This window comes from Muntiacus reevesi, chromosome 2 (assembly GCF_963930625.1).
Source record: "Muntiacus reevesi chromosome 2, mMunRee1.1, whole genome shotgun sequence".
NCBI lineage: Eukaryota > Metazoa > Chordata > Mammalia > Artiodactyla > Cervidae > Muntiacus > Muntiacus reevesi.
The window spans coordinates 193165134-193172123 of record NC_089250.1 but is presented as its reverse complement, the minus strand read 5'-3'; the positions used below and the strand labels follow the sequence as shown (position 1 = coordinate 193172123).

Below are 6990 nucleotides of genomic sequence, written 5' to 3'. Positions count from 1 at the left end.
TGGATTCTCCATGCAAGAACACTGGAGTGAGTAGCCATTCCCTTCTCCAGGGAATCTTTCTGACCCAGAGATCAAACTCAGTCTCCCACACTGCGGGCAGATTCTTTACCATCTGATCCACCAGGGAAGTCCCTACAATAGAGCTTATCCGTCTACAAACTTCTCTTCACAGCAGAGCTTTGCATAAGCTTTCAGTGCCTCACTGAAATAAGAACAGACAGCCAGACTCCAACCATCCGAGAAAAGCTTTGATTATAAAAGACAACTCCCAATCAGGAAAAGCAGACTTGAAGAAACAGTGACAATGAGAAGAATGAAGTAAACTTCTAAAAAGCTGCCATAAACATCTTAGAGAGATGATAGATGGTATAGCATTCCCAGAACGGTGCTATCTTTTTTGGGGGTGGGAATTAAAATTTATTTACTATTACTTCTGGTGTTACTATAATATAATTGATATATAGCACTGTATAAATTTAAGTTGTAAAGACCAAGATATCTTTTAATATTCAGGGAACAACAACAACAGAAAGCTCTTGGAAAATCAAGAAACTAAGAAGTAAAAAATATTCAGTGAAACAAAAGAAAGAAAAAAATTGAGGACGTCTTCCAGAGAGAAAAGGAAATAAAGAATATTAGAAGACCACAGCAGAAAGTCCCATATCCAAATAATAAGAATTTGAGAAAAATAAAATTGAGAAAACAAAGGGGAGGAAATTATCAAGAAAATAAGAATTAAAAAAAAAAACTTTGAGACTTTGCTGGTGGTCCAGTGGTTAAGACTCTGAGCTCCCAATGCAGGTGGCCCAGGTTCAATCCTTAGTCAGGGAACTAGATCCTACATGCCGCAACTAAGACCCAGTGCAACGCCTCTCCCAAAAAAACTTCTCAGAACTGACTAGTGACCATTTTTCAGAGTGGTATACTGGAGAGTTTAGGGTGAAATGTCATGATCTCTGTAACTTACTTTAAAATTGTTCAGCAAATCATAATGTGAGAAGTGAAAGTGAAAGTCATGTCTGACTATTTGCAACCCCATGGACGATACAGTCCATGGAATTCTCCAGTCCAGAATACTAGAGTGGGTAGCCTTTCCCTTCTCCAGGGGATCTTCCTGACCCAGGAATCAAACCCGGTCTCCTGCATTGCAGGCGGATTCTTTACCAGTTGAGCCACCAGAGAAGCTACCACATTACACACATCAGAATGGCTGTAATAAAAAGACAATGTCAGAAACAGATATGGCTTGTGGTTTGTCTTTGTTCTTTCCAATTCGTGTCTAACTTCACCCCTGCTCCCCCAACTGCTGGCCTTGCCTGATCGCCAACAACTTTTCAGTTCAGTCGCTCAGTCGTGTCCTACTCTTTGCGACCCCATGAATCGCAGCATGCCAGGCTTCCCTGTCCATCACAAACTCCCGGAGTTTACTCAAACTCTTGTCCATCGAGTCGGTGATGCCATCCAGCCATCTCATCTCTGTCGTCCTCTTCTCCTCCTACCCCCAATCCCTCCCAGCATCAGGGTCTTTTCCAACAAGTCAGCTCTTCCTGTGAGGTGGCCAAAGTATTGGGGTTTCAGCTTCAGCATCAGTCCTTCCAATGAACACCCAGGACTGATCTCCTTTAGGATGGACTGGTTGGATCTCCTTGCAGTCCAAGGGACTCTCAAGAGTTTTCTCCAACACCATAGTTCAAAAGTATGAATTCTTCGGCGCTCAGCTTTCTTCACAGTCCAACTCTCACATCCATACATGACCACTGGAAAAACCATAGCCTTGACTAGACAGACCTTTGTTGGCAAAGTAATGTCTCTGTTTTTTCATATGCTATGTAGGTTGATCATAACTTTCCTTCCAAGGAGTAAGTGTCTTTTAATTTCTTGGCTGCAGTCACCATCTGCAGTGATTTTGGAGCCCCAAAAAATAAAATCTGACACTGTTTCCACTGTCTCCCCATCTATTTCCCGTGAGGTGATGGGACCAGATGCCATGATCTTAGTTTTCTGAATGTTAAGCTTTAAGCCAACTTTTTCACTCTCCTCTTTCACTTTCATCAAGAGGCTTTTTAGTTCCTCTTCACTTTCTGCCATAAGGGTGGTGTCATCTGCATATCTGAGGTTATTGATATTCCTCCCAGCAATCTTGATTCCAGCTTGTGCTTCTTCCAGCCCAGCGTTTCTCATGATGTACTCTGCATATAAGTTAAATAAGCAGGGTGACAATATACAGCCTTGATGTATTCCTTTTCCTATTTGGAACCAGTCTGTTGTTCCATGTCCAGTTCGAACTGTTGCTTCCTGACCTGCATACAGGTTTCTCAAGAGGCAGGTCAGGTGGTCTGGTATTCCCATCTCCTTCGGAATTTTCCACAGTTTATTGTGATCCACACAGTCGAAGGCTTTGGCGTAGTCAATAAAGCAGAAATAGATGTTTTTCTGGAACTCTCTTGCTTTTTTGATGATTCAGCGGATGTTGGCAATTTAATCTCTTGTTCCTCTGCCTTTTCTAAAACCAGCTTGAACATCTGGAAGTTCTCAGATCATGTATTGCTGAAGCCTGGCTTGGAGAATTTTGAGCATTACCTTACTAGCATGTGAGATGAGTGCAATTGTGTGGTAGTTTGAGCATTCTTTGGGATTGCCTTTCTTAGGGATTGGAATGAAAACTGACCTTTTCCAGGTCTGTGGCCACTGCTGAGTTTTCCAAATTTGCTGGCATATTGAGTGCAGCACTTTCACAGCATCATCCTTCAGAATTTGAAATAGCTCAACTGGAATTACATCACATCCACTAGCTTTGTTCGTAGTGATGCTTTCTAAGGCCCACTTGACTTTACATTCCAGGATGTCTGGCTCTAGGTGAGTGATCACACCATTGTGATTATCTGGGTCGTGAAGATCTTTTTTGTACAGTTCTGTATATTCTTGCCACCTCTTCTTAATATCTTCTGCTTCTGTTAGGTCCATACCATTTCTGTCCTTTATTTAGCCCATTTTTGCATGAAATGTTCCCTTGGTATCTCTAATTTTCTTGAAGAGATCTCTAGTCTTTCCCATTCTGTTGTTTTCCTCTATTTCTTTGCATTGATCGCTGAGGAAGGCTTTCTTATCTCTCCTTGCTATTCTTTGGAACTCTGCATTCAAATAGGAGTATCTTTCCTTTTGTCCTTTGCTTTTCGCTTCTCTTCATTTCACAGCTGTTTGTAAGGCCTCCTCAGACAACCATTTTGCCTTTTTGCTTTTCTATTCCACGGGGATGGTCTTGATTCCTGTCTCCTGTACGATGTCACGAACCTCCATCCATAGTTCATCAGGCTCTCTGTCTATCAGATCTAGTCCCTTAAATCTATTTCTCACTTCCACTGTATAGTCATAAGGGATTTGATTTAGGTCATATCTGAATAGTCTAGTGGTTATCCCTACTTTCTTCAGTTTAAGTCTGAATTTGGCAATAAGGAGTTCATGATCTGAGCCACAGTCAGCTCCCAGTCTTGTTTTTGCTGACTGTATAGAGCTTCTCCATCTTTGGCTGCAAAGAATATAAACAATCTGATTTCTGTGTTGACGATCTAGTGATGTCCATGTGTAGAGTCTTCTCTTGTGTTGTTGGAAGAGGGTGTTTGCTATGACCAATGCGTTCTCTTGGCAAAACTCTATTAGCCTTTGCCCTGCTTCATTCTGTACTCCAAGGCCAAATTTGCCTGTTACTCCAGGTGTTTCTTGACTTCCTACTTTTGTATTCCAGTCCCCTATAATGAAAAGGACATTTTTTTGTGTGCTAGTTCTAAAAGGTCTTGTAGGTCTTCATAGAACCGTTCAACTTCAGCTTCTTCAGTGTTACTGGTTGGGGCATAGGCTTGGATTACAGTGATATTGAATGGTTTGCCTTGGAAATGAACAGAGATCATTCTGTCATTTTTGAGATTGCATCTAAGTACTGCATTTCAGACTCTTTTGTTGACAATGATGGCTACTCCATTTCTTCTAAGGGATTCCTGCCCACAGTAGTAGATATAATGGTCATCTGAGTTAAATTCACCCATTCCAGTCCATTTTAGTTTGCTGATTCCTAGAATGTCGACATTCACTCTTGCCATCTCCTGTTTGACCACTTCCAATTTGCCTTGATTCATGGACCTAACATTCCAGGTTCCTATGCAATATTGCTCTTTACAGCATCGGACCTTGCTTCTATCACCAGTCCCATCCACGACTGTGTATTTTTTTGCTTTGGCTCCATCCCTTCATTCTTTCTGGAGTTGTTTCTCCACTGATCTCCAGTAGCATATTGGGCACCTACCGATCTGAGGAGTTCCTCTTTCAGTATCCTATCATTTTGCCTTCTCATACAGTTCATGGGGTTCTCAAGGCAAGCCAACAACTTTAGGCCCATTGAATTCTCCACCAGCTTCCACAGTTTATAAAATTTAATCCCAATAATAAATCCCTTGTTATGAATGGTAAGGACTCTCTGGTTCTGCTTCCCTGATCAAACTCTAATTGAGGGAAACCCATGGGAGCCCAGTGGTTCAGACTCAGAGCTTCCACTGCAGGGGCATGGGTTCAGTCCTTGGTCGAGGTACTAAGATTCCGCATGCTGCATGGTGTGGCCAAAACAAAACAAATTTATAGCACTAACCATCCAATGAAAGGTGGCTGTTTATGCATAGATGCTACTGCTAGCAGACTCTCTGACAGGCCTCACCAGCCACTAGTAATAGGAGGTATTTGGAGGGTGGGGTGTGGAGGTCTAGTGGTAGGGAGACTTTTTACCTATCTGTTTGCATTATTTTTTACCTTGTGATGTGCACATTTTAAAAAACATGCTAGTGGTTAAACATAACATGCATTCAGAAAAAGTGCTGCATGTAGAATTTATGGTGGTATCTCATTGTGGTTTCAATTTGCATTTCCCTGATTACAAATGAGGCTGAGCACTCCCCCAGCCCCCCACCATTTATTACCCATATTGATTTCCTCCTTTTTGCAAGAGCATCTTAAAGCCTCTTGCTATTTTCTACCAACTGTACTTTTCTTAATGATTTGAAGGAGCTCTATTCAGTATAGGCACAAATGTGTTGCTTTTTACATATATTTCAAATATCTTCTACTAGTCCACGGATTTTTTTGACCCTTTTTTGAAGAATGTGTATTTCCTCTTGATAGAGACCCCCACCCTAAATTCATATGTTGAAACTTGAATCCCCAGTGTGGTAGTATTAAGAGGTGGGGCCTTTGGGAAATGATTAAGTCGTGAGCATAGAACCATCATGAATGAAGTTAATGCCTTTATAAAAGAGAAATCCCCACCCCCTGCAAAAAAAAAAAAAAAAGCTTAACTTTAGAATTTCCCTGGCAGTCAAATGGTTAAGACGCTGAGCTTTCACTGCAGAGGACACCAGTTTGATCCCTGGTTGGGGAACTAAGATCCCACATTCCTCACAGCTTGGCCAAAACAAAAATTAAAAACAAAAAAGATTAAACGAGGCCCCAGAGAGCTCCCTTGCCCCTTCCCCCACGTGAGGACACAATGAGACTGTACCACCTATGAACCAGGAAGAGGACCCCTACCAGAGCAGGACCATGCCGGCACCTTGATCTTGAACTTCCCAGCCGCCTGCACTATGAGAAGTCAATTTCTGCTGTTTGTAAGCCACCCGGTCTGTGATATTTTGTTAGAGCAGTATCTGAAGACCAAGACACCTCTTTTCTCAAATGCCACAGACTGTGCATCTTTTTTGACAAACTCTCTCATGAGACTCTAGTAGTCCAGGTGAGAAAGCATAGGGCCACTTTTGAACACAAGTGGCTGTGTTGCTTGTGTTTAGAAGAAGCTGAGTCTGCAAACCCACAGGCACTGATAAAGAGGTCTGTGGGGGAAGCCTTCTCCAGTGCCACACTCTGTTCTCTGCACAGTCCTTTTCTTTTTTTAAATTTGTGGTCATCATTTGTTGTGGTTGTTCAGTCGCCCAGTCGTGTCTGACTCTTTTGCAGCCCCATGGACTGCAGCACGCCAGGCCACTCTGTCCCTCACCATTTATTAAGTTGCAAAGATGCAAGCCCAGTGCTAAGAACTTCATATACTTGGCCTGCTTTCTCTTGTTCACTCCCCCCAGTGACCAGAGTCCATGTACCCATCCAAAGAAGGCACAGTGCCTAAGGCCAGGATACATTGATGGCCTCGGGAAAATGTTTTCATCATTTTAAAATTAGAAGAAAAATAAATATAACCCTGCCTTTATTGTATTTGTCTTTATACCAATTCCATCATAAAATATAGTTTTAGGTTTTTTTTTCCTTTTTTTTTAAATGGAGGAATGTGGCCCAGACAGCAACCTTACAAGGGGGTCATTATTGTTACGCAGTTTACTCAAGGGAGAAAACTCAAGTCTGAGAAGTGACTTGGCCAAGGTCAGACAGCTGGAAAGTGTGGGAACAGGGACTTGAACTCGAGCTCAGGGAACCCAAAAGCTTTCACACTTGGCCACTACCTAAAGGGTCCCCAGGTCAACATTGTCACACCCAGGGTGTGTGCTTGGCTGGAGCTGGGGTGGTATACCCAGGGAAGAGAAGACTTAGAGGAGATTTGATACAGTCTTCAAATATTTGAAAGGCTGTCACGTGGGAAAAGGATTAGCCCTGTTTTTGTGGCTCCTGAAAATGGAGCCGGGATCGGTGGGGTATGGTTGCAGAAAAGCAGATTTCCATCCAGTCACCTGTCAGTAGCAATTTATCCTGAAAACCACAGATGGGAAGTTTGACCCCTGTCCCTGACAAGGAAAGAATTCAAAACAAGGCTGCGTTGGAGAGGATTATTGCCTTGGGAAGGGAGGAGAACAAGATGAACTTTTAGATTCTACATTTGCAGATATTAGAGCTTCGGCAAGTGTAGGTGAGTTGGCATCTTCCCCACTCCTACCCCAATTTGGCCAATCCTTACTGAGGCCTCTCATGCACTAATAGAGGGAGAATAAAAGGAAACAGTCTTTTCAG

At 42.5% G+C, this 6990-nt stretch overlaps 1 pseudogene; it reads right to left on the bottom strand.

Annotated features, from left to right (window-relative positions):
- Positions 1–3429: 3429 nt before the first annotated feature.
- Positions 3430–4354, bottom strand: LOC136157370 (craniofacial development protein 2-like; annotated as a pseudogene).
- Positions 4355–6990: the final 2636 nt, after the last annotated feature.